Source organism: Suncus etruscus, chromosome 15 (genome assembly GCF_024139225.1).
Source record: "Suncus etruscus isolate mSunEtr1 chromosome 15, mSunEtr1.pri.cur, whole genome shotgun sequence".
NCBI classification, from domain to species: domain Eukaryota; kingdom Metazoa; phylum Chordata; class Mammalia; order Eulipotyphla; family Soricidae; genus Suncus; species Suncus etruscus.
In genome coordinates this window covers 22,327,631-22,355,549 of record NC_064862.1, presented here as the reverse complement: position 1 = coordinate 22,355,549, position 27,919 = coordinate 22,327,631, and the positions used below count along the sequence as shown (strand labels likewise).

Sequence of the window (27,919 nt, the reverse complement as noted above, 5' to 3'; positions counted from 1 at the left end):
GAAACCACGTCTTCAGCAGTCCCTGGGGGTCCAGAGGCCACTCCTGGTGCTACTGGCCTGACTATTCCGTGTCTGGTGATGCAGAATAACCGCACAAATCAGTAGTGCATGTATGTGTGTGTGTGGGGCAACCTGAGGGTTCTACTCAGCTGTACTCAAGGGATTGCAATACAAGCTCTGCACCCCGTGGGCAATTTCCCAGCCTCATTGTCTTTTCAAACTCATCTAACAGAGCAAAAAGGCTGTTCCTGTGTCAAAGCTGGCATTTCCTGGGCTGCCTAAAAGAGAAAACCTAATGGAGCAGGAGCCTGAGATGGTCCCTTTGACTAAATGACTCCATCTCATTGTCTGCACAATTCCTTCAGCTCAGCAATGCCTGAAGGGACAGGGCACATTTCTATGCAGTGTTGACAATATGATGTGCTGAGACACAACCAATAACCAGCTTTCCGGAACTGAAAAATGTCACTCCAGTCCTAACCAGTTGTGTTTACCCATTTCTGGGGTGTAAACATTGCCCACTGAGGCTCAATTGCAAGTCCTCAGGGTGATTGGTGCTGAATGTGGAGATGGGGAGAAGCTAGTGTTTTCTAGTGCCCAACTTCAGCAGGCCCAGACTTGTAGGGCCATAGAAAGGACAGCACAGGTCAGGCCCATGCTCCTCATCTGAGGGTAAGAACCTCAGAGGCCCTTTAGTAAGGGGGCAGATGGGTGAGTTTTCTACAGGTTCCACTTGTGTGATGAAAATTTTGAAAGTGGCTGAAGCAGTGCCAGAGACAAGATGAGGACCTGAGTCCTGAGAAATATTTATTTTAAATGTCACGCTGCTAGAATATTATTAGCTCACCCCAGGCTGTTCATAGATCCTGTCTTCAGAGACAGTCCTTTCTGTCGTTGTCCATTTTCTTTTTTTCAAAGCTCCATGACTTATACAACTGTTGGTGACAGGGTTTCATGCATTCAGCAATATTCCAACAGTACATACCCCACCAGTGTCTGTGCCTCTACCACTGTCCTGGGGTCCCCTCCCAAGTCTCCCCCATTCCCACAGTCTTGTAAACTAGTTCTCAGGTTCTGTTGTCTTAAGGGGGGGCATATCTAGCAATGCTCAGGAGTTACTCCTGGCTCTGCACTTAAGGAATCTCTTCTGGCAGGCTGGGTCCCATCCTACTCAGTATTCGTTCTCCACCCTAGGGTGTGTGTGATCTGGTGATTGGATTACTGGATCTCTCCATACTTAGTGTTCCTTCTCTACCCTAAGGTGTGGCCTGGTTCTTGCTAATAAAAGCCCGATTTCAGGAGGCAATCTCTTTTGCTTCAGTCTTCCTCCACTAAGCTGCTTTCCTTCTTGGGAGCAGAAGGTTTGTGTGATGAGATTCCTGACCTGAATGTTGGAATTTCTGAACCCGTACTTTCACCTTTTCACTATTTTGGATTATTTTCTGCACCAACATTTGCTCCCAGACTCACATCTCTCTAGGTTCTAGTTTTGGAGCCTGAGGTTCCCTTCACATGGGATGGCGGGGATCAAACCCAGGCCTTGGCTGCATGCAAGGCAAGCACCTTACCTGCTGTACCATCACTTGGGCCCTGCTTCTGTTGTCTTTGTTTGTTTGGGGGTTCACCCAGTGGTACTCAAGGGTTATTTCCTAACTCTGCACTTAAGGAATTACTTTTGGCAGACTCAGGGGATCATATGGAATGGCAGGGCTCGAACCCAGGTTGGCTGTATGCAAGGCACACACCCTCCTTGCTGTAACATTTCTCAGGTCACTGGTTCTATTGCCTTTGACCACCTTCTTAGTCCACATATGAGCCCTCATTCTGTATCTACCACTCTCCTTCTGGCTTGTTTCACTCAGCATGGTATGCCTCTGGTTTCATCTGCATAGCAGTGAATCACATGTCTGGTTCCTTCTAGCTAAGTAGGATTCTACTGTGCATGTTGATCACCATTTCTTGACCATGTCATCTGTTCTTGGCCTCTCAGACCTTAGATATTGTGACAATGCAGTGGATTTAGGAGATGCAAGAGAGAAAGCCCATGCTTGGCAATGACTCGTGCAAGAGTTGCAGCCTTGAGCAGAGCCCATTCCCTGGCACAGCTGTGCCTTAGTAGTGAGCTCCACAGCAATCCCTGGTGGGCACCATAGAAGTGCAGGATTCCCCCGGAAGTGCCGTGACATTAGCAGCAAGAAAGTGGAAACACTGCAAGGCCAGGTGTGGGATGAGCATCCCAGCACACGGCAGGTGTGTCATGAGAACCAAAATCTTTCTGAGACCAAGACTAAGGCAGAGGGAGTTATCTCATAAATAAAACTACAAAATGTACCCTCCAAAGGAATGTAGGGATGTCAAGGCCCTCCCTATTCTGTTGAGAGAAATTAGGTGGGTCCGAAATGTCCCACCAGCTAAGTTGAGCCAACCAAAGTTGAATCAGAGATAAGTTGAGAGCTACCTTCTATGAAATGCTGTGATTTGTGTACAATAGATATAATCCAATCATGGATGTGGTGAAGGATGAACTGTTGGTATTACCAATGAAATGCTTAACTTGTTGAAGTTTGTGAACCCTATATAAACTGCTTGCAGATTTGAATCAGGGTCCTTGTTGAGACTCCACTGGTTGGGTGAGACTTGGACCTCAGCTTGCTTTGAATAAACTCCCTTTTGTGCTTTGCATTATTGGAGGTGGTCTCTGACTCTCAGCACCAACTCTTGGGTAGTCAACTCGAACCCTACAGCATGACCCATCAATCATGGCCATAATGTTCTCCCATGACCCAAATGGGGGAGAGAGAGAGAGTGGGAGAGAGACACATTTTCATAAGTGGATAGTATAAAACCAAACCTTAGCACCAAGTCCTGATCTGAGGGGTCAGCGGAAGATCATGAAGCCCGGGCTGATTCCAGGTCTGCTCAACCTCAAATGTCAAGACTTGAATCATCCTGCTAGAATCAGGGATGTTAGAATTTAAGATTTAGAATGAACTGTAACCTAAATGTTGATGTTAGAATCTGGTGTGCCTTTGCTTAGAGATAATATTAGAAATAACATTGCTTTGGCTTTTGTACTCTGCTTGCTTAAGGAAGCTAACTGCTGTAAACCTGGCTTTGCTGGGAGCCTAAGTGCAGCCATGATGGCTGCAGGCTTTTTTTTTTTTAATAATAATATCTTTAGTTAAGTACCTTGATTACAAATATGTTTGTAATTGGGTTTCAGTCATAAAAAAGAACACCCCCCCTTCACCAATGCAACCTTCCTGCCACCAATGCCCCCTACTCTCGTCCTCCCCTACTCCCTGCCTATCCTCAAGACAGGCATACTATTTCCCTTATTCACTAACATTGTCATGATAGTTGTCAGTGTAGTTATTTCTCTAACTGCAGTCACCATTCTTTGTGGTAAGCTTCATATTGTGAGCCAGTCCTTCTGGCCCTCGTCTCTGGGAATTATTATTATTATTATTATTATTATTATTATTATTATTTAGTTTTTGGGTCACACCCGGCAGCACTAAGGGGTTACTCCTGGCTCAAAGCTCAGAAATCACCCCTGGCAGGCACCGGGGGACCATATGGGGATGCCGGGATTTGAACCACCATCCTTCTGCATGAAAGGCAAATGCCTTACCTCCATGCTATCTCGCCTGCCCCTCTGTGAATTATTCCAATAATGTCTTATTTTTCTTCAAACCCATAGATCAGGGGCCAGAGAGATAGCACAGCGGTAAGGCGTTTGCCTTAGGTGCAGAAGGATGGTGGTTCAAATCTCGGCATCCCAAATGGTCCCCTGAGCCTGTCAGGAGCGATTTCTGAGCATGGATCCAGGAGTAACTCCTGAGCACTGCCGGGTGTGACCCGAAAACCACAAAAAAAAACAAAACAAACAAACAAAAAAAACATAGATCAGTGAGATTATTCTGTGTCTCTCTCTTTCCCTCTGGCTTATTTCACTCAGCATAATAGACTCCATGTCCATCCATGTATAGGAAAATTTCATGACTTCATTTTCCCTGATTGCTGCATAGCATTCCGTTGTGTATATGTACCACAGTTTCTTTAGTCACTCATCTGTTGTCGAGCATCTGGGTTGTTTCCAGATTCTGGATATTTTAAATAGCGCTGCAATGAATATAGGTGTACAGAAGGCAATTTTGTATTGTTTTTGTGTTCCTAAGGTATATCCCTTGGGACAGGCTGCAGTTTTAAGGTAGAAAGACTAGGCCCAGAACAGCCAATTGCTAGATCCAGACCCTAGGGATAAATGCCAGGAAATACATCAATATAAACTAAACAGCAGCTGACAGACGACCAGATGACAGCAGATGAAAACTGCTCCCTGAGTCTGGGGGCTGCAACCCACCCAGCTGTCTGTCTGATGCTACATTCAACCTATAACCAATCATAGCCCAACCTTGTACTAAGGACCAATAATTTTAAAGATCAACTAACCAGAAGGTACCCTTTAAATTTGCCGTGTGAGCCATTCTCAGGGTCCTCATTTCTTAGGGAATGTTGGACCCCAGCATGCTGGGATAAAATAACCTCCCTTGCATCTACATTACTGCCTGTCTCCCTGGTGCTCTTTTGGGTGGTTGGTCCTGAGTTCTGGACTTAACAATCCTTGCACCTGGCACAGGATAGAAACACCCAATTCCTCTGGCTAAGCAGGTCCCCACTGTCAGCGAGACCAGAAATAATGTGCCCCTCTCTCTCCCGACACCAGCAAAAAGCCGTAGATGTAGTGATTGGATGCCTGAGGTAAGATCGCCTGTAACATCGCATTGTTCAGGGACCCATGGAACCAACCAATCTGCGTCAGTAGTTCTCAAGCCTGACAGCACTCCAGGGTCGCTGAGGGAATTCTTATAGAAATTTGCAATTTCAGGCAGGCCCTGGGGCTTGGGGGCTAGCTGGTGGGTGCTGGGAATGGAGGAATGGGTGAGAAGGAGACAGATGTCCTGGGAGGTGGCACTGGCAGAATTGGCTGTGGAGGCTGGTGAAGGGGAAGGAGTTACAGATACACAAAACCCCACCTGAAGCTCTTGGTTAATAGCAGGCAGAAAAGGATGGAGGAGCAGATAGCTGGAGAGATAGGACAGCATGTAAAGTTCTTGCCTTGTATGCAGTCAGCCTGAGTTTGATTCCCAGCATCTCATATGTCCCCTGAGCCCACCAGGAGTGATTCCTGAGTGCAGAGCTAGGAGTAAGTTTTGAACACCACCAGGTATGACCACAAACAAAATACAACAACAACAATAACAAAAACAAAAACAAAAAACAGACAAAAAAATGTTCTCCAGGGCCCAGCAGAAAACACACAAGACTGCAGAGGAAAAGTTTTTTGAGAAAATAGTTATCAAAATATATATTTTTTAAAACTTTATTTATTGATTGATTGATTGGTTTTTGGGCCACATCCAGTGGTGCTCAGTGGTTACTCCTGGCTCTTCACTCAGAAGTCGCCCCCCTATGCTTGCTTCGGCAGCACATATACTAAAATTGGAAGGATACAGAGAAGATTAGCATGGCCCCTGCGCAAGGATGACACACAAATTCGTGAAGCATTCCATTTATTTTTTTAAAGAAAAAGAAACAAAAAAAAAAAAAATTCACTCCCAGGCAGGCTGGGGGACCACATGGTATGCCAGAAATCAAACCAGGTCCCTTTCATGTCATATGCAGGCAAGGCAAACGCCCTACCGCTGTGCTATCTCTCCAGCCCCAAAATATGTTTTTTTAAACTAAGCAAGGGCCAGAGTGATAGTACAACAAGTAAGGCATTTGTCTTTTAAGCATTCAATCCCCAGCATCCCATATGATCACTCAAGCCCCTCCAGGAGTAATTCCTGCATGCAGAGCCAGAAGTAAACCCTGCGCATTGCCAGGTATGGCAAAACAAAATAAAATAAAACAAATAACTAATTTGATCTAAGCATGGGAGTATTTTTATTAATGCATTAAATAATAAGATTTAGCAACAAGTCTAGGAACTGCAGTGTTTTCCCCTAGGACAGAGCACTAATCTGTCAGGAAGAGCTATTCATGTGATATGCAAATATCCAGGGACTTCTCCACACTGTACTCCTAGGAATAAAATTACAGACTCCCCCAGGCTCTTTTTGTTTCCTACCTCCCACCCTCCTCCCCCATCACTTCTTTTCACCCACCCCACCTCCACCTCCCACCTCCCTCACCCCAGTGTTTGGTTGGTTGCCTGACCTTATTTAATTTTTTTTTTTTTTTTGGTTTTGGGGTCACACCCGGCAGCACTCAGGGGTTACTCCTGGCTCTACACTCAGAAATAGCGCCTGGCTGGCTCGGGGGACCATATGGGATGCCAAGATTCGAACCACAGTCCTTCTGCATGCAAGGCAAATGCCCTACTTCCATGCTATCTCTCCGGCCCTGATTGCCTGACTTTAAAGCATCTCATTTAGAGGAGGAGTTTGAGCTACATCTGGCAGTGCTCAGGGCTTAATTCTGGCTCTGTGCTCAGGATTCTGGGGGGTGCCAGGGAGTAATTTGGGTTGGCTTCATGCAAGGAAGTACCCAATCCCTGTACCACCTCTCTAAGGTTGTCCATGTTTATAGCAGAAGAAATATGAGCATCTAGGGAGAACTTTTTGTTCTGTTTTGTTTTTTGTTGTTTTGGTTTTGGGCCACACCTGGTTGTGCTCCTGACTCTGCACTCAGGGATCATTCCTGGTGGTACTTGGAGAACCATATGGGATGCCGGGGATCCAACCCGGGCTGGTCCCGGGGAAAAGCAAAAGCCTTCTCCCACTATGCTATCTTTCTGGCTTTGACATTTCATGAGAACTTTTTTTTTTTTTTTTTTTTTTTGGTTTTTGGGCCACACCCGGTGATGCTCAGGGGTTACTCCTGGCTATGCACTCGGAAGTCGCTCCTGGCTTGGGGGACCATATGGGACACCGGGGGATCGAACCGCGGTCCATCCAAGGCTAGCGCAGGCAAGGCAGGCACCTTACCTCTAGCGCCACCGCCCGGCCCCATTTCATGAGAACTTGAAGAAACTCAAAGAAGCGATTTCTCCTTCATCTATTTTCCAGAGTGTCTGGATTCTTCCTCTCCTAGGAAACCCCAGGAGGACTGACCGGGTTTTCCCAGGGGAGTCGCTGAGGGGAAGCTTGCTCTTTGCTGCCATCTGGTGGCTGTCATGGAGCAAACCCTGAGGGGAAAAAATTCCATCCAAGGACAAGGATGTGACATCTATTGGGTTTATGTTTCTGTGTCAGGCAACCTACCAGCAATTTCTTTTTTATTTATTTATTTATTTGGGGGGGGTTTGGGTCACACCCAGCAGCTCTCAGGGGTTACTCCTGGCTCTACGCTCAAAAATTGCTTCTGGCAGGCTCAAAGCGGGGGGGGGGGACCATATGGGATGCCGGAATTCGAACCACCGTCCTTCTGCATGCAAGGCAAATGCCCTACCGCATTGCTATCTCTCTGGCCCCTACCAGCAATTTCTTACTTTCTTGTGTCCCTTTACCAATGACATGTCATTGGTATTCTATCAGGATAATTCAACTTATCTTCAGATCAACCCTGTGAGGAGCTATTTTTGTTGTTGTTGTTGTTGTTGTTGTTGTTGTTTGGGAGGAGGCACACCTGACAGTGCTTAGGGGTTACTCCAGACTGTGTCCTCATAAATCACTCCTAGCTGTGCTCGGGGACCATATGGGATGCCAGGGAATGAACCTGGGTCAGCTATATGCAAGGAATGTGCCCTACCCACTATACAATCACTAGTTTCTTAGGGTTACTCCTGGATCTGCACTCAGAAATCACCCCTAGGGGCCAGAGAGATAGCATGGAGTTAAGGCATTTGCCTTGCACGCAGAAGGAAATCCCGGCATCCCATATGGTCCCCTGAACCTGCCAGGAGCGATTTCTGAGCATAGAGTCAGGAGTAACCCCCGAGCGCTGCCGGGTGTAACCCCTTCCCCCCAAAAAAGAAAGAAATTATCCCTGGCAGACTGGGGGACCACATGAGATGCTGGAAATATAACTGGGTCCCTCCTGGGTCAGTCGTATGCAAGGCAAATGCTCCATCACTGTGCTATCTCTCCGGCCCCTCATGGTGATTTTTTTGTTTTGTTTTGTTTTTGGGTCACACCCAGCAAGCGCTCAGGGGTTACTCCTGGCCCTACGCTCAGAAATTGCTCCTGGCAGGCTCAGGGGACCATATGGGATGCTGGGATTTGAACCACTGTCCTTCTGCATGCAAAGAAAACACCTTACCTCCATGCTATCTCTCCGGCCCCTCACGGTGATTTTTTACCTTCTGTTTTGTCCTGCATTAATTGTCCAAGACCACACAAGACTGGTGATTAACCTGGGGTCAGACTCGAAGCAAACCACACATGTCACCTTCTCCCGTTTAACTGAATCAGCACTTTCTCTCTCAGATTAAGAGTGTTTGTTATTATGACCTTTAAACAAAGACTCTAAGGAGTGAACCTTGAAAAATATTCAGCTGTCATGTTCCATGTGGAGAAAACAGGACATTGGGGTCAGAGCAACAGTTTGGGGGGTAAGTAAATTGTCTTGCTTGCCATGAACCCTAGTTCTGTCCCCGGCACCACATAGTCCCCTGAGCCTCTCCACATACAGCCCTAGATGCCCCCAAGCATTGCTGGGTGATTCCCAGCTCCATGAAACCCAAACAGAGTCACATCCTGGACCCTCACTTTGAACTGCTAGCCCAGTTGGCCAACTATTGCCAAGAAGGACTCCCAAAAAAAGATTAAAAAGAAAATAGGACATAAGTGGAGCTCAAGTTGCAAAGACCAGCCAAAGTGTGTGCTGCTTCCTTGTCCAGAATATTTTATATGGAAGACCAGAGTGATAGCACAGTGGGTAGAGTATTTGCCTTGCATGTGGCCGACCTGGGTTCGATCCCCAGCATCCTATATGGTCCCCTAAGCCTGCCAGGAGTGATTCCTGAGTGCAGAGCCAGGACTAACCCCTGAGTACTGCTGGGTGTGGCCCCAAAATATATTGTCTGTGGAAAATAAAGACCATGCTCAGAGTCTCATCCTAGTTACCAGTGGGGATAGAAAATGTTTGTTATGGGGAGCAGGAATCTGCACCCTCATGTTAAGGGCCTCCCCTCCTCCTCCAGCCAGGAGCATTATCCCAGTGGACCGAGCAGCAATAGCTGCAGACTTGGCCCAAATCCCCCCCAGGAAGGCAGCTTCCCGCTGCAGCGGAAACCACTGGTGAGAGTCTGAGGCCATTTACCGCTATAGAATGCCCACCACCATCTGCTTGTGGGGGCAGACATTGGCACACACCCTTTGAAGAGAGAATCTGGAAAGTTGGCTTTGGAAGACAAGCATTCATATCTTCTATCTGGTGACTTTGGAAGGGGAGGGAAACAGGGTGCTATTAATAGCCCCAGACCCTTATTAGAGTCTTTAGTGGGGAGAGTTGACAACATACAAAACTCAATTTGCCCTGAGTGATAGGCATGATCCAGCACCTGCCAATTTCTAGAGATTCCTGGAGAAAGCATGCAGCTGAGCAGCACCTCCCCCCCCCTCCCCGTTCCACCCGGTAAAGGGTCAGAGCTTGGGCATTAGGCTTAAGTGGAGCCACTTAAGTGTATTTCACAAACTATAGGGGTAGGTGCAAGGTGGGGAGGGGCTGGAATAACTTCCCCACAGTCCTAATTGATCAAAGGGTACAGCCTGGAGAAAGAGTGTCCTTCTCCAGTTCCCAGGCTCCTGAGCTGGACTCCCAATACCAATTGCCATTTCCCTACCATTTCCCAGACCCAGTAAGGAAGCTGTTCTGAGAAAATGAAGTGGTTTGGCAGAAAGCAGTGTTGGGAGGAGGCCCTGGGATCTGGGATTCCCCTTCTCTTCCCCTTTCTTTCTTTTCTCTTTTTTTTTGGGGGGGTGGGGGTGGGGGCAGACTCAGTGGCAATCAGGGGCTACTCCTGACACTGTACTCAGGAATTACTCCTGGCAGGTTCAAGGGATCAAATGGGATGTGGGGATCAGTTTCCTGCAAGGCAAACACTCTACTACTGTTCTTCCTTCCTTCCCTTTCTTTTTTCTTCCTTTTTTTTTTCCTTTCTTTTTTTTTGGGGGGAGGCCACACCCGGTGATGCTCAGAGGTTATTTCTGGCTCTGGGCTCAGAAATCACTTCTGGCTTTGGGAGATCAAATGGGACGCCGGGGATTGAATCCAGGTCCATCCTGGGTCAGCTGCATGCAAGGCAAATGCCCTACCACTGCACTATTGATCCAGCCCCTCTTCCTTCTCTTCCTTTCTTCCTTCCTTCCTTCCTTCCTCTCTCTTTCTCTTTTTCTTTCTCTCTCTTTTTATTTCTTCCTCTTTCTTTTTCTTTTCATTTTTTTTTTAGTTTTGGAGCCATGCCCAGTTGTGCTCAGGGCTTACTCCTAGCAGCATCCAGAATACCCTGCAAAGATTGTCATGGAACGTAGGCCCCTGGCAGGCAAAGCCTAAACTCAGCCCATGGACCATCTCTCCGACCTGTTTAGTCTTTAGACTTCCTACAGTTTTTTTTTTTTTTTTTTTTTTTGTGGATTTTGGGTCACACCCGGCAGTGCTCAGGGGTTACTCCTGGCTCCATGCTCAGAAATTGCTCCTGGCAGGCACGGGGGACCATATGGGACGCCGGGATTCGAACCGATGACCTCTTGCATGAAAGGCAAACGCCTTACCTCCATGCTATCTCTCCAGCCCCGACTTCCTACAGTTTTTCCATTCCTGGTCTCATTGACTCTCATCATAACAAAACCAGACAGAGAAGGAGGATTTGCCACCTCCATTTCCAGGTGAGAAATAAGGGACACCATCTGGTGAAAGGAAAAAAGTCTTTTTTTAATGTAACGCAGGGGTTTGGAGCCAGAACAATGATTCTTCGATTCAATCAGTCATGGACTGTGTCAGGAAAGATTTGACGCTGATAGTTAAAGACCCGAAGCTGGAGGATGAGTCATCTTTTTTTGGTGTGTTTTTAAATAATGCATTATCCTGCTAACAACCTAATTCTCTCTAGCATCCAATATGCTTTTCTGAGGAGCAGACTTGCAGCTGGCATATCAGGGATCCCCAGGGGAGTGTAGGGCTCAAAAATACCAGGCCCGTGTATCTGAATGGAAAGAAGTTTGACAATTCCCAGGCCTGAATGTTGTTTCCTGCTCCAAAATGTGATGCTTTGCCTTAAGAAATAACAAGTGGATGTCTCTCTCAATCACTTTGGAGGGTCATATTGTTCAACAGGCACATGCTTTGCATATCAGAGATCCAGGTTCAATCCCTACACCTCTGGGAGGATTGCCCCACATATGCAGATCAGAGAGGTAGCCCCTCCAAGAACCATTAGGTATGGCCCTAGACCACTTTTCTCTGTTTATGTAACTTAAGGGCAGTGTGTGTGTGTGTGTGTGTGTGTGTGTGTGTGTGTGTGTGTGTGTGTGTGAGAGAGAGAGAGAGAGAGAGAGAGAGACAGAGAGACAGAGAGACAGAGAGACAGAGAGACAGAGAGACAGAGAGACAGAGACAATGAGACAGAGAGACAGAGACAGAGACATGGATCACATGCTTTGCATGCAGGGTGCCCCAACTTCAATCCCCAGCACTGCTTGCTATCTGTACCTCCACACTGACCCAGCACTACTGGTGGTTCTGAATGCAGTCAGAGGCCCATTCAATGACATTGACTTTCCCAGGTCAATCTCTGCCCATCAGGAGCACCTGGATTCAGAATAGGGAAAGCCACAGTGGAACCAGACAAGTGAAAGAAATCAATCTGGAAGAGCTAACTGCTATAGGATTCTAATCATGTGATATTCTGTAAATGACAAAACTACTGTAAATAATCAAATGTCTTATACTGCAAAAAGGCAGTAAGATAATAGGAGCTAGGGCCAGAGAGATAGCACAGTTGTGTTTGCTTTGCAAGCAGCTGACCCAGGACCTAAGGTGGTTGGTTCGAATCCTGGCATCCCATATGGTCCCCGGTGCCTGCCAAGGGCTATTTCTGAGCAGATAGCCAGAAGTAACCCCTGAACACTGCCGGGTGTGGCCCAAAAACAAACCAAAAAAATAGTATTAGGAGTTGTGGGAAATTGGGGGGCACAGAGGATGAACAAGTAGAGAACCGAGGGTCTTGAAGGCCGTGGAAGTCTTGTGGCCACTATGATCAGGGTGGGTACAAGATGTGACATTTGTCAAAACCCATATACTGGGCAGCTCAGATAATTGATTTTGACACAGATCACAGGCCAGCTTCCGATCCCAGTCATGCATCACTATTGGCTCATCAATCATGACATTTAGGTCTTGCCAATGTCCCATGCACACAGCAGAGAAACTAACTGAGCATAAGAGCCCGGGTTTTGGTTTACTGGTCTTACCCTAATCAATATTTGTACTCCACCCTACGGTATGATGTGTTGATAGTATATTGGATTATTCCCTATTTGATATTTCTCTCCCACCCTAGGATGGGGCCTGATTGTTGTCAATAAAAGCAGGGGTCTAAGGAAGGCAGGGGCTCAGTCTTCAGTCTTCTTCCACTGAGCTGCGTTTAAGAGCAGAAAGCTTGGGTGGTTGAATTCCTTACTTGAGCAATGGATTTCCTGAACCCATTCTTCTTTTTTTGGGGGGGGGGGGCGGTCACACCCAGCAGCACTCAGGGGTTACTCCTGGCTCTACACTCAGAAATCGCTCCTGGCAGGTTCAGGGGACCATATGGGATGCTGGGATTCGAACCACCGTCCTTCTGCATGCAAGGCAAATGCACTACCTTCATGCTGTCTCTCCAGTCCCTGAACCCATTCTTGTACCTCTTCACTGTGTGGATTATTTCCGGCGTTGACATTTGCTTCCAGGCCTGTGTCTCATCAGAACCTCATTTTGAAGCCATAGGCTCCACTAACACCTGGGTAAGTATCGCCGATCTCTGGCCTATGTGCTCAACTGATTATCAACCTCTAAAGGGTATGAAGGAAGAAAGAAAGGTGGAGGAACAAGTAGATGGGACGCTACAGCACTGATGTTCAACAAGATGGAGAAATGAAAACTTTCCAGAAAATGGGGGCTTGGGGGGGAGCTCATTGAGCAGGAGCACATGCCAGAGGTACATGTTCAATTCATGTGGTTCCCCTGAGCACTCCTTAGCAGGTCCTGAGCAGAGTCATGTATGGCCCAAGGTGTTTTCTTTTTTTTTTTTTTTTTTTTGGTTTTTGGGCCACACCCAGTAACGCTCAGGGGTTACTCCTGGCTATGTGCTCAGAAGTCGCTCCTGGCTTGGGGGGACCATATGGGACGCCGGGGGATCAAACCGCGGTCCGTCCGAGGCTAGTGTAGGCAAGGCAGGCACCTTACCTTTAGCGCCACCGCCCGGCCCCACCAAGGTGTTTTCTTAAGCTTTCCCCAAAAATAACTCAGGAGTTACCATTTCAATTGACTCCTTCCTGTTCACTGTGCTGGGAATGGAAATTGGTGCCCCACCACAGGAAGAAGGCTCAGGAATCAGCAGGGTCACCAGAAACACAGCACCTCTTTCTCTGGGGTTGTACCCAGGGAGCCTGAGAGCAGGAACAGATTTTTAGATGCTGATGTTCTCACGGTGTTATTCTTTGTTTTTGTTTTGTTTCATTGGTTTTTGGCCCACATTTGGCAGCACTCAGGGTTACTCCTAGCTCTACACTCAGAATCACTCCTGACAGGCTTGGGGGACCCTATGTGATGCCGGGGTTCGAACCTGGAAGGGTCTTGTGCAAGGTAAACGTCCTATCCATTGTGTTATTGCTCCGGCCCCTCACAGCATTATTCTTAATAGCCCCAAAGGTAGAAACAGCCCTGACGTTCTTCCATGAATAACAGACTAACATAAGGTAATGTGTCTCTTTGCCACTGAAAATCATCCTCATTACACAGAAGTACTGAGCCATGATACAACATGGAGGAAGACGACGCCAAGGTCCACATATGGCAGGTGCTATTTCTATGAGGTGTCCAGAATACACCAATCCAGAGAGACAGAAAGTAGATGAGTAGGAGCTGGGAAGAGGAGAGACTGAGGGTATGAGTGCTAAGGGGTACAAAATTTCTTTTGGGGGTGATGGAATTGTTTTGGAATTGGAGGCTTGGAGATCATATGGGATGCCAGCATGCAAATGCTATTGTTCTAGCTCCCAAATTGTTTTCTCTCTCTCTCTCTCTCTCTCTCTCTCTCTCTCTCTCTCTCTCTCTCTCTCTCTCTCTCTCTCTCTCTCTTGTTTTTGGGCCACACCCGGTGGCACTCAGGGGATACTCCTGGCTCTATGCTCAGAAATCACTCCTGGCAGGCACCGGGAACCATATGGGATGCCAGGATTCGAACCACAGTCCTTCTGCATGCAAGGCAAACACCCTACCTCCATGCTATCTCTATGGCCCCAAAATTGTTCTCTTTAAAAGGATAAATTTTCTGTTATAAAAATTACAATTTTTTGTTTTGTTTTCTTTTTTGGGTCACACCCGGCAGCGCTCAAGAGTTTCTCCTGGCTCTATGCTCAGAAATCGCCCCAGCAGACTCAGGAACCATATGGGATGCGGAATTCGAACCTCCATCCTTCTGCATGCAATGCCCTATCGCTGTGCTATTCTCCAGCCCCAATAATTACAATTTTTGTGTCAGAGAAATAGCACAGTGGTAGGGCATTTGCCTTGCATGTGACCAACACAAGATGGACCCCAGTTCAAATCCAGGCATCCCATATGGTCCTCATGCCTGCCAGAAGTGATTTCTGAGTGCAGAGCCAGAAGTAACCCCTGAGCACTGCCAGGAGTGACCCCCAAAAAGAATGCAATCTTTTCTTTCTTTTTGATGTTTGTTGTTTGTTATTTGGGGGCCACACTCAGCTCAGGGCTTACTCCTTTTGTACAGTGCTTAGGGATCTGTCCTGCCAGTGCTTGGGAAACCAGACATTGAACCTGTGACAGCAAGGCAATCTTCCTACCCATTCACTATATATACTATTCCTCTAGCCAATAGGAATTGCATTTTAATTTAAAAATACTTAAGTAGGGTGGGAGGGATGGGAGGAAAAAAAAAACTTAAGTAGGCGCTTTATTCTGAAATCACCTATTCTCTCATCTCAATGGAAAGTGCGTTATTTACTTATGAGATTAGCTATCTAGTTAGTTATTTTCCAGTTTTTGAGACAAAACTACTTCACTAAAATATTTAAAAAACAGAAACAAAAGCAGCAGCAGCAAACAATGAACACAAGTACCAGAAGTCCCAATGGACCTTCCACCTAACTGCTAATAGAGCAAATCCCAGAAGTAAGTGACTCAAGGACAAAGCTTGTCTAGTGAAAAGCAAGCACTTGTCTTTCCAAGATTCGACTTCAGTGGTTTGAGTTGGACTTAATAGCATGAATGTGTTTGCCTCTTCAAGAGAAAATGCTATAGTTCAAAATCCCAGGTCCCTACGTGGCTGCAATTCCTCACTTACCAGTTTCTTTCTCCTTCAAATGATGTAAAAACAGTGGCTCCATTCCTAGCCTCTGAGATCCCAATTTCCAACCTAGCTGTTAATTCTTTTCTCAACGGGGATATATCCTAGAGAAAAGTTTGTCCAGGACTCTGCTATCACTGACTGGGTTTATAAGCAAGCTGCCTTTGAATGACTGTGGCTTCTTCTCCAATGTGCAAGGCCTGCTGGGAACCCATTTGAAAGCCCCATCGCTAGATGCTAGATTTTTCTTTAGTCTCTCCCTCCTGCTAGTGCTCATGAAAATGAGTGTATAGTTATTGGTAGAGGTCTTTGGATTTGTCCTCATATTACCTTCTAATTAGATGTCTCTCTCTTGGTTCCTTTGATTTTCTTGTTAAAAAGATGTTTCCCCATTACCTCCTCATCTGGCTTTTCCCCCCTCCTTTGGGGATGGGCTTTTTTTTTCCCAATAAAGATTGCCTGAATGAAGAGCTGCCATCTTGGCTCATGGTTCCATGTGGGGGAGCAACTGGTTTGTGGGTGAACAGCTTGTGGGTGAGTTTCTGGCCTGCTATTCCTTCCCAATGGTGTGTGGATTATTTCCTACATCAGAATTGCTGCTGGACCTGCGTCTCTTGTCCTTCCCGAATTGGGGGCATGGGGATTCCTCTCCCTCTCTGGGGATTGTGGAATGTACAACATATAGTAACTTCAAGAGTAACCTTGACCTTCCACAACATCCAATTTCAGTGGGACTACCTGTGGGAGCCTTCTAATATGGAAGACTCCTCTCTGTATTTATCAGCTATCTACTGAGTATCTGCTACCTGGCAGAATCTTTACTAAATAAGGTCTTCTATGTCTTTAACAGGCGAGAGTGGTGTCTCTTTAGCCTGTGTGCTTTTTCTATAGAGAAATAATCAGTTGCTTTTAATTTGCCCAGCACTGAGCTGAGCATAGGTGTATAAGATTCGGTTCCAAGATCACAGAAAGGGGGAACATGGTCAACATGGTCAATGGAAAAGAAAATGTTAGGGACCAGAGAAATAGTACAGGAAGTAAGCCACTTGCCTGGTGTGCACTTTGTCAGTCTCAACTCTGGTTCAAAAATTCCCCACATAACATATAGTCCCTGAGTATAGCTGGGGTCACTTCTGGCTCTGAGCACAGAGCAAGTCATAACTTATTCTGAGCACCTAAGTGTGATCCAAAAATTAAGGAAAGATGATTAGAGAAATAGCACAGTGATAAGTTGTTGCCTTGCATGCGGCCAACCCCAGATGGACCCAGATTAGCTTCCTGACATCCCATATAGTGCCCCAAGCCTGCCAGGAGCGATTTCTGAGTGCAGAGCCAGGAGTAACCCCTGATCACTGCTGAGTGTGGACCAAAAATTTTTAAAAAAGGAAGAAAAGGAGGGAAAGAAAGAAAAAGAGGGGCCGGAGAGATAGCACAGCGGTAAGGCGTTTGCCTTAGATGCAAAAGGATGGTGGTTCGAATCCTGGCATCCCATATGGTCCCCCGAGCCCGCCAGGAACGATTTCTGAGCGTGGATCCAGGAGTGACCCCTGAACGCTGCCGGGTGTGACCCTAAACCTCCCCACCAAAAAGGAAAGAAAGAGAGAAGGAAAGAAAGCGAGAGAAAGAAAGCGAGAGAAAGAAAGAAAGAAAGAAAGAAAGAAAGAAAGAAAGAAAGAAAGAAAGAAAGAAAGAAAGAAAGAAAGAAAGAAAGAAAGAAAGAAAGAAAGAAAGAAAGAAAGAAAGAAAGAAAGAAAGAAAGAAAGAAAGAAAGAAAGAGAGAGAGAGAGAAAGAAAGAAAGAAAGAAAGAGAGAAAGAAAGAGAGAAAGAAAGAGAGAAAGAAAGAGAGAAAGAAAGAGAGAAAGAAAGAGAGAAAGAAAGAGAGAAAGAAAGAGAGAAAGAAAGAGAGAAAGAAAGAGAGAAAGAAAGAGAGAAAGAAAGAGAGAAAGAGAAAGAGAGAGAGAAAGAGAGAGAGAAAGAAGAAAGAAAGAAAGAAAGAAAGAAAGAAAGAAAGAAAGAAAGAAAGAAAGAAAGAAAGAAAGAAAGAAAGAAAGAAAGAAAGAAAGAAAGAAAGGAAGGAAGGAAGGAAGGAAGGAAGGAAGGAAGGAAGGAAGGAAGGAAGGAAGGAAGGAAGGAAGGAAGGAAGGAAGGAAGCAAGGAAGCAAGGAAGCAAGGAAGCAAGGAAGCAAGGAAGCAAGGAAGCAAGGAAGCAAGGAAGCAAGGAAGGAAGCAAGGAGAAGAGGAAGGAAGTGTGGAAAGAAAAGTTGGATCTCTCCAGTATTTATTTATGTACATCCTGCTGTGTTCCAAAAACATAGAAAGATTTATGTAAGCAGTTGCATACAGAGCCAGATAAGATAAATTATAAGTAGGAGAGAAGGAAGAAAAACAAAACAAAAAATGAGATCTGAAATTGGGCCAGAAATGAGACTAGTTTGTAGCTAGGCCGTGAGAAATTTAGTAGGCCCAGAGTCTGGTGTTGGCAAAACTGTTGGATCCGGGCCTACAGCTTCTCCTCTCATCACTGAAGGATGCTTCTTGCTACTCCAGGGGCTCTGATAAGGTCTTTGTTCTGGCTTTGGAGGCCTCTTAACCAGCAATAAGCAGGGTCCAGAATCCCCAGAGTTCACATTCCTAAGAACTTCCCATCAGGAACCAACAATAATCAGGTAAATATTCCAGCTCCCTCTCAGTACGGCCTCAGTTGCCCATGACAGTGAAGCATCCACCTGTTGACCATCACCCTCACCTTGGTCTCCTATTTCCTTCCCCTTCTCAGATGATGACTTCCTGGAATTTTCCCCTAAATATATCACCTGCCTTTGAGTTCTGTTCCTCAGAATGTATTTCTTGGGCAACCCAACTTAAAATGACTCGCCATGTCCTCATAAAATCCTTGGGTTCTGGAAAGTCTTTCTTCTTCTTTTTTTTGACCACACCCAAAGGCACTCAGGAGTTGCTCCTGGCTCTGTGCTCAAAAATCGCTTCAGTGGGGGCCTGATAGATAGCATGGAGGTAGGGTGCTTGCCTTGCATGCAGAAGGATGGTGGTTTAAATCCTGGCATCCCATATGGTCCCCCGAGCCTGCCAGGAGCAATTTCTGAGCATAGAGCCAGGAGTAACCCCTAAGTGCTGCCGGGTGTGACCCAAACCCCCCCAAAAGAAAAGAAATCGCTCCTGGCAGGCTCAGGGGATCATATAGGATGCTGGGGGTCGAACCTGGTTCTATCCAGGTCTGCCACATGCAAGGCAAATGCCTAACTACTATGCTATTGCTCCAGCCCCTTCTGGAAAGTTCTTTCCCTACCAGCATGTCTAGGAGTGGCCAAGAAGGAGTCACAGATGCTGGGAAGCAAGTCTGGCCCAGTATGGCCTGTATGGGGTGTTCTTCCCTTTTCCTTCTTCTGGATTCCCCCCACCCCATATAGACATAAGCCTGAGTTCCTCTGCTTTGCATTTCCATACTAGCCAAGAGGCGTCTACACCTGCTAACATTGGATCCCACCTACCAGGCCCTGCCTGTACCCTCCTGTAAAATCACCCCATGCGCAGTATCTCCAGCCCCAGGTGAATGAGTCTAAAGCAGGGTCACACATGAAAATGATCCACACCCGACTGAGGGTGAAACACTTATAGTCTGGCAGTCTTCTCCCTCATACGGAAAGCCAGCTGCCTGCCAGAACTGCCGTTTTTATTTCGAGCCAAGACCACCCTCAGGTGGGACAGTAAGGACAGATTACATAAGGGCAGATAGCTCAGGCTATCCTGAACCAGTACCATCTAGGCTTCCAAATAAGATCATCTCTGTTCTGGGGGTAAATCCTAGTTGTAAACAAACACAAAGGAACCAGGGGTGATCTTTTTTTTTTTAGGTAAAATAAGGTGTAACCTAACACCCTTCTACATTTGTATTTAGGAGTCCCAAGTGCCACAGTTGTTTCCTGCTAGAAGGGGGTGTTGGCTGGAAAGGAGGCCTCTTAGTTGCCTGGTTTTCTGCCACATCGATAAGATTGCAGACAATGTGAAAAGGAGATCAAAGAGGGCTTTTCATGTTACAGCCACAACATACTCAGAATGCTAAGTGCACTCATGATGCTGAGGATTCATCCAAGTGACAGGTACTTGATTGTCCTCAAAAATCTCCCATTTAGGGGCCAGAGAGATAACACAGCAGTAGGGCATTTACCTTGCATATAGCTGATCAGGACAGACCCGGGTTCTATCCCCAGTGTCCCGTAGAGTCCCCCAGAGCCTGCCAGAAGCGATTTCTGAACACAGAGCCACAAGTATCCCCTGAGCGCCACCAGGTGTAGCCCAAAAACCTAAATAAATTAATTAATAAATATTTTTTAAAAATCTCGAATTTAGTGAGCCAGAGTGATAATACAGTGTGACCCCAAAGCAAACAAACTCTCCCATCAAGCCAAATATCTGCCAGGTTTCTGAGTCAAGCTTGTCTGTCTGGGGTTGCCTGTCCGTTTTGTAAATGTTCTTCCTGGATCTTTTGTGCCAACAGGAGTCCTGAAATATGTCCAAGGGAGGACTGACTGTAAGTACTGCAGCATTTTCATCAGAATTGAGCAGTTCTTAGCCCACCAGAGAACAGGGTTAGCATTGTAGCTGCTCTTGGATCATCTGTGTGGAAAACACACCCGGCCACTCTAGTGCTTGAAAACCCTCAGCTGCTCCTTATTTATTACCCTTAAGGAAATAGAATTTTTTTGGTACCAGTGCTGCTCAGGGGACTCTCTCACCTCTAATTTGGGAACCCATGTGTTGTCAGAGATTGACCCTGGGTTTTCCCCATGCAAAACAAGTGCCTTAACTCCTATTATATGTCTCTGACCCTAAATAAAGATTTTTTTTTAAATTTAGCCACCATGAAAGGCCCAAGAAATATTACAGCATTTGCCCTTCATACCACTGACCCAGGTTCAATCCTCTGAGCTTTGCCAGGAATAATTCCTGAGGGAAAAGCCAGGAGTAACTCCTGAGCACTGCCAGGTGTGGCCCCCAAACCCAAAAATCAATAAAAATAAAGTCAGTCATCATGAATGACAAAGTTAGTTATTTGTGTTTGGGTTTCAGGATACAATGTTCCAGCACCAACCCTTCACCAATAACCTTCCACCAATTTTTATATTTTTTAAAGTACTTTATTGTCAACATGTCAGCAGGATGGGAGATGAAGGAGTTATATTGTCACTGGTGGGAGATATTTGGGGGATATTTGGGGGGTCGGAAAGATAGCATGGAGGAAGGATGGTGGTTCAAATTCCGCATCCCATATGGTCCCCCGAGCCTGCCAGGAGCAATTTCTGAGCAGAGAGCCAGGAGTAGCCCCTGAGCGCAGCCGGGTATGACCAAAAAAAAAAAAAAAAAGAGATATTTGGTTCCCTGAGTGCTTGTCTACAGTGGGGAAGAGTTGAGGTTGGAGTGATAGCACAGCGGTAGGGCACTTGCCCTGCATGCGACCAACCCAGGACAGAACCAGGTTTGATTCCCGCCATCCCATATGGTCCTGAGCCTGCCAGAAGCAACTTCTGAGCACAGAGCCAGGAGTAACTCCTGAGCGCCGCCGGATGTGGCCCATAAAACAAATGAATAAATAATAATAATAATAATAATAATAATACAGTGGGAAGAAGAGAGGAGGCAGCTTCGAGAAGGCTGGTCCCCCGGCTATTCTCTCTACCCACATGGAAACCCCAAGGAAGAGCAGTACCTGGGAAAATCTAAGACTGCTGAGAAAAAGGAGCTTCCAATAAACTTCCCTGCACAGGCCATAGTCTGGTACTTACTGATGGGGCTTATATTTGCCCCTTACTAGAAAGGTAGGTTTACTCCTAGCTTGCTAAGCGATTTTATACATTTTCAGTAACTAATTAATGTCTCATTTATATTGAATGTTCTATATCTGATTAGGTTTTTTTATTTTACATCCAGAGAGGTTTTTATTACAATCACTTACTTATTCATGCAGATACTTAAGCAGTAACTATAATATAATATTTTCTCATATAAATCCAATGTCCCCTTGCTTAGGATAAAACACATTTAGTACTTTTATAGGCTTATTTAGAGTTTCCCCTTTAAATTTCCTTAATTGTCTTCACTCTGAGTAACTTTTACAATTGGAAGTTTTACCTTTTTTTTTTTACGTAAACTCTAAAATGTATCAGCACAGAATAATCTCTAAATTAATATAACTCTAAAACATGAAGTAGTTGAAATAGATTTTGAGAGCCCGGAGAGATAGCACATTGGCATTTGCCTTGCAAGCAGCCGATCCAGGACCAAAGGTGGTTGGTTCGAATCCCGGTGTCCCATATGGTCCCCCGTGCCTGCCAGGAGCTATTTCTGAGCAGACAGCCAGGAGTAACCCCTGAGCAATGCCGGGTGTGGCCCAAAAAACAAAACAAAAAAAACCAACAACAACAAAAAAAAGAAATAGATTTTGATTTATAATTTTGTGGGTTTTCAGGATATTACCTTTATTCATTTATATGTGTGTCAGTGTCATCACCTCTATCAAAAACAAAGAGGGAGAGAGAGGGAGAGAGAGAGACAGAGAGACAGAGAGAGACAGAGATCTTCTATATGGGGGAGGGAGAGAAAAAATAGTAAGAGAAGAAAGTCAAAGTCCTTTGAGCTGAAAATTTTGTCTATTGACCTGAACTTACATTGGAGGGGTTTTAGAAGGGCCATTGGGACACTGGTGAAGGGAAAGTGCTCTCTGACTATAGGCTTGATATTGGAATGATGAATGTATGGAAAATATAATCTATTTTTATTTTGGTTTCTAGGCCACACCCAGTGGTCCTCAAGAGTTAGTCCTGACTCTGTTTTCAGAAATCACTGCTGGAAGTTCTCGGAGGACCCTATGGGATGCTGGGGATCGAACCTAGGTCATCCGCATGGAAAGCAATTACCCTCTTCACGGTCCTAGTGCTCTGGCCCCCCAGAAATTATAATTAACAGCTTTATAAATCCTGGTACTTCAATAAAATATTTTAAAAATAAAATAGGGATTTGGAGCTGGACTGGTAGCACAGTGGTAGCAACACATTTGCCTTGCATGCTGCCAACCTGTGACAGACCTGAGTTTGATCCCTAGCATCTCATATGGTCCCTCCAAGCCTGTCAGGAGTGAGTGCAGAGCCAGGAGTAATCCTGAGTGCAAAACAAACAAACAAAAACTCAAACCCAAAATAAAATATAATAGCACAATGGGTAAGGCATTTGCCTTATACATGGTTGTTCTGGGTTCAATCTCCAGCATCCCATATGGTCCCCTGAGCCTGCCTGGAGTGATTTCTGAGCACAAAGCCAGGAGTAACTCCTGAGCACCACCAGATGTAGCAAAAAAAAAAAAAATCAAAACCAAAATAGAGGGGCCAGAGCAATAGCACAGTGGGTCAGGCATTTCCTTATACAATGGTAGTTCTGGGTTCAATCTCTGGCATCCCATATGATCCTCTGAGCCTGCCAGGAGTAATTCCTGAGTGGAGAGCCAGGAGTAACCCCTGAGTGCTGCCATATATGGCCCAAAAACTAAAATAAAATAAAATGGGGGCTGGGGAGAAAGCTCATAAGTGAGTGTTCAAAAGCAGATTCTATCCTCAGAACTCTGTGGTTCCCTGAGCACCCCCCAAGTGTAATTCCGGTTGTTCCAGAACCAATGGGTCCAAACAGCACCACATCCCCAGGCCTGGCACTGAACCATGATACTATGCTCATATGTTTTGCTGCTCTCTGATTGTTCACCAGGTCTCAGAACTCAGTAATGCTGTGTGAGTGACTTTGGTTGCGCTGTCTGCACAACTGTTCACTGAAAGGGTCCTGCTCTTAATTTGGGTTCACGAATTAAGGCTGTGGGGTGCTTGCTGGGGGAGGGTCCCTATAGGGATATTAGGAGGTTCACTCCCCTTTTGGGGTGCTTACACACTGTCCATCTGAGATCACTTGTGATACCAGGGATCACACACAGCAGACATGCCAAGTTCACTCACTAGAGCGGCAGGAATTGTCCCTGCTACATGAGAACACCGGGAATTTGGACTTGTGACCAAATGTTTGTGAGGCAGGTGTTAGAAGCTCTCATGGTATTCCCCCAGGCTCTCAGGGGCAAATTTGAATTTTTTTTTTTTTGGTTTTTGGGCCACACCCATTTGACGCTCAGGGGTTACTCCTGGCTATGCACTCAGAAATCGCCCCTGGCTTGGGGGGACCATATGGGACACCGGGGGATCGAACCGCGGTCCTTCCTTGGCTAGCGCTTGCAAGGCAGACACCTTACCTCTAGCACCACCTTCCCGGCCCCAAATTTGAATTTTTTAATCTTCCAGCACAATGAAAGCAATAAAAAGCAAGAGTTAATACTAATTCTAAACGTATGCTTTTATTAAATCCATATATCAAAAGTATTATCACTTCAGCATATAATTGATATTTTTAAAAGGCTGGAAAAGATTCTTTTTTAGAAGAGATTTTCTTTTTTACATTTTTAATACAGATACTTGGAAATCTGGGAGAGGTAGAATTTTACAATTATAGCATAGCTCAGCTGGGATCATAAATTTCCATTGAAGAGAAACATTTTGTATTTAAGTTTCATCATTTCAGAATTGAAAAAGTAGAACTGTAGGCTCAATGATTCCAAATATACTTACAAGTTTTCTAATATCAAAATCAAATACCACGTCTGAAATTTCAAATGGAAATTAATTAAAGGAGGCTATAAATAAAAGAAGACAAACTAAAGAGCATATATTTTATGATTCATTTCATTTATATGAAATGTCCAGAACAAATAATCCATAGTGTCAGGGTCTAGAAACAGAGAAGAATAAGAAATAATAATAGTTAACTGGAGGGACTGAAGTGATAGCACAGCAGTAGGGCATTTGCCTTGCAAGCAAACAACCCAGGATGGACCCAGGTTCAATCCCTGGTATCCCATATGGTCCCCCGAGCCTGCTAGGAGTGATTTCTGAGTGCAGAACCAGGAGTAACCCCTGAATATCAATGGGTGTGCCCCCCAAAAAAGTTAACTGAATACTGGATCTTCTTTTGTACTAATAAAAAAATATTGGGTGGGATGGCCCTGACTCACTGTATATCTGAAATTCAACTATGAAGGACTTTGTAGATCACAATGGTTTCAACAAAATAAAATTTTAAAAAATCTCAAAAAACTAGGACTGGAGAGATAGCACAGTGGTAGGACATTAGCCTTGCATGCAGAAGGACGGTGGTTCAAATCCCGGCATCCCATAGGTTCCCCCAAGCCTGCCAGGGGCGATTTCTGAGCTAAGAGCCAGGAGTAGCCCCTGAGCACTGCCGGATGTGACCCCCCCCCCCAAAAAAACCCAAAAATTATTGGGGTACTAGAGAAATAATACAGCATGGAAGGCACTTACCTTGCACTTATTCGATAACTGGCATCCCATAGGTTCCCCCAAGCACCATGAAGAGCAATTCCTGAGTGCAGAGCCAGGAGTAACTCCTGAGCACCAGCAGGTATAATCCTAAACCAAAAATAAAAATAAATTTTTAAAAATTGTTGCAAGAGGTTCAGAGAGAGATCATGGAGGTAAGGCATTTGCCTTGCATGCAGAAGGATGGTGGTTCTAATCCTTGCATCCCATATGGTCCCCTGAGCCTGGCAGGAGCTATTTATGAGCATAGAGACAAGAGTAACCCCTGAGCATTGCCAGGTGTGACCCAAAAATAAAAAAAAAATGTTGGGCTGGAAAGATAGCATGGAGGTATGGCCTTTGCCTTGCATGCAGAAGGGCAATGGTTTGAATCCCAGCATCCCATGTGGTCCCCCAAGCCTGCCAGGAGCAATTTCTGAGTGTAGTGCTAGAAGTAACCCCTGATTGATGCCAGGTGTGACCTAAAAATAAAAAAAAAAATTGTTGTGTGAGAGAAGAAGGAATACAATTGTGTGTTTTGGTTTGTTTTTTGGTTTTTTTTGGTTTTTTGTTTTGTTTTGGTTTGGTTTTGGTTTTTGGTTTTTGGGCCACACCCAGTGACTCTCCTGGCTCTGCGCTCAGAAATTGCTCCTGGTTCGGGGACCATATGGGATGCTGGGCATTGAACTGCAGTCTGTCCTGGGTAAGTTGCATGCAAGGTAAATACCCTACTGCTATGTTATCACTCCGGCCCCTGGAATACAGTTATTTTTTTATATATATATATAATGTAAATCTTTTTTAATATATTTTTTATTTAAGTAACATGATCATAGTTGGGTTACAGTCACAAATAGAACATCCCCCCCTTCACCAGTGTAACATTCCCCCCTTCACCCTTCCCATCCCCTGCCTGTATTCGAGACAGGCATTCTACTACAGTTATTTGTTTTTAAGTTCAGTAAATTGTATTTTTTTCCCTTAAAGGATAAGAGTAAAAAATTATAGTAAAGGTGTGATAGTGGCAATCACCGTTGTTTGCATAGGTCCAGAAAAATGGGGAAAATGGAAAAAAACCCTTGATCTGATTACAAAAAGGCCTCACCCCAGAAGTTTATTGGCATAAGACCGACTCTGGGTTCCAGGCATACCAGTCTGTCCAACCTGAATCATTCTCCGTGGTCTCAGTGAAACTTTTTCACACTCTAGCTATTCTTGGTATCAGATTCTTATATTTAAAGATTCTGGATTCTGTGCATTACTTTCATCGATGTCAGGCTGATGTGGAGCATCCTCTAGTTTCAGCATACCATTCAATGTGGAGCGATCTTCCCTGCAAGCAGGCTGTTGCTGAGTCATCTGGGTGTTGAGAGCACTCTTTGGAGTAAGTCAATGCCAAAGCAGTGGTAGGTCTTCCCTGGTAGAGGCTTGGATCCTGGTAATGTTATAGACAATTGTGGTTGTTTCCATAGATGGTATCCATTGTTCAGGTGTGTGTGGGTGATGCCCATTCTTCTGAGGCATAAGTCAAATCATTATGCCAATGTTCAGGGTATAAGGTCTAATTGCATTACCAAATTTGTGTTCCCATCTCTATTAGATAAGAACTTGTTTGCATATTATTATTTTCCCATTTTAATGTGCCTATGCAAAAGAGAAGTAATGCAAGTTGCATGCAAGGTAAACACCCTATGTTATCACTCCGGCCCCAGGAATACAGTTAGTAAATTGCTTTCTTGCATGTGGTTGACCCTGGTTCAAGCCCTAGTACTTACTTCTTAAGATCCCAGTGCACACCAAGAATGACCCTTTAAGCATAAAGCCAGAAATGGTCCTTGAACATCACACATGTTGCCTGAACATCCCATGTAAATTAGCATGTTTGGAACAAGATAGAGATGGTGGATGCTTTTTCGGTTCACAAGCATGATGATTGGGTTTTTACATGCGTGTGTGATATGTGCCTCCCTTCAACCTTGTTACGACGTCGGCACATGACCCTTCTGACTTGAAAAAAAGATAGAGATGGTAGTTGTCCAACATAATGGATGTGTTAAATGCCATGCTGTTCATTTAAAAATAATCCACTTAGGGGTTGGAGATGTGGCACAGCATATGTTTTGTATGTATGAGCATCTGGGTTCCATCCCCAATACACACACACACACACACACACACACACACACACACACACACACACAGAGGTTTTTTTTTTTTGGTTTTTTTTTTTTTTTTTTTTTTTTTGGTTTTTGGGCCACACCCGTTTGACGCTCAGGGGTTACTCCTGGCTATGCACTCAGAAATCGCCCCTGGCTTGGGGGGACCATATGGGACACCGGGGATCGAACCGCGGTCCGTCCTACGCTAACGCTTGCAAGGCAGACACCTTACCTCTAGCGCCACCTTCCCGGCCCCCACAGGTTATTTTTTGAGTTATGGGAATTTTACCTAAATAGGGAAAAATATAAGTAATCCAAAGGAAAATGACCATGTCAGCTTCTCAGTTACATGAAATAATTTCCAAGGGCTCAGCTATGTTGGTTCTTGTCCCTGCATTACTAGATTGTCCCATGCAAACAGGTTAGTGCCTATGGGACACAACCCTTCCCCGAAGTGTCCCTGGTTTCTTAAGCACCACCTGGCAGCCACTGAAGCATCAAGTTTCTATTTCACAAGAGGCTGCCAGCAACTGGTGTTCCCCAAAGTTAGCTCATTGGGGGTGACAGATTGCTAAATTCATCACCTTTAATTTTTTTTTTGGTTTGGGTGCCACACCCAGTGTTGCTCAGGGATTGCTCCTGACTCTACACTCAGGAATGACTCAGGATTGTGTTGCTCAGAACTATTAAACCTGGGTTGGTTGTGAGAATCCCTCCCTCTCTCCTACCCTCCCTCCTTTCCATCCTTCCTTCCTCTTAGTTTTTTTTTTTTGGATCACACCCAGCGGTGCTCAGGGGTTACTCCTGGCTCTGTGCTCAGAAGTTGCTC

The 27,919-nt window shown here is 45.3% G+C and overlaps 2 non-coding genes across 2 annotated transcripts; both read left to right on the top strand.

Annotated features, from left to right (window-relative positions):
• Positions 1-5,475: 5,475 nt before the first annotated feature.
• LOC126031620 (U6 spliceosomal RNA) lies at positions 5,476-5,582 on the top strand. Its single transcript, XR_007503453.1, has one exon. It is a non-coding gene; the product is annotated as a U6 spliceosomal RNA (small nuclear RNA).
• A 21,254-nt stretch (positions 5,583-26,836) lies between these two features.
• LOC126031447 (small nucleolar RNA U13) lies at positions 26,837-26,940 on the top strand. The gene has a single exon (XR_007503322.1). It is a non-coding gene; the product is annotated as a small nucleolar RNA U13 (small nucleolar RNA).
• The last annotated feature ends 979 nt before the right edge of the window (positions 26,941-27,919 follow it).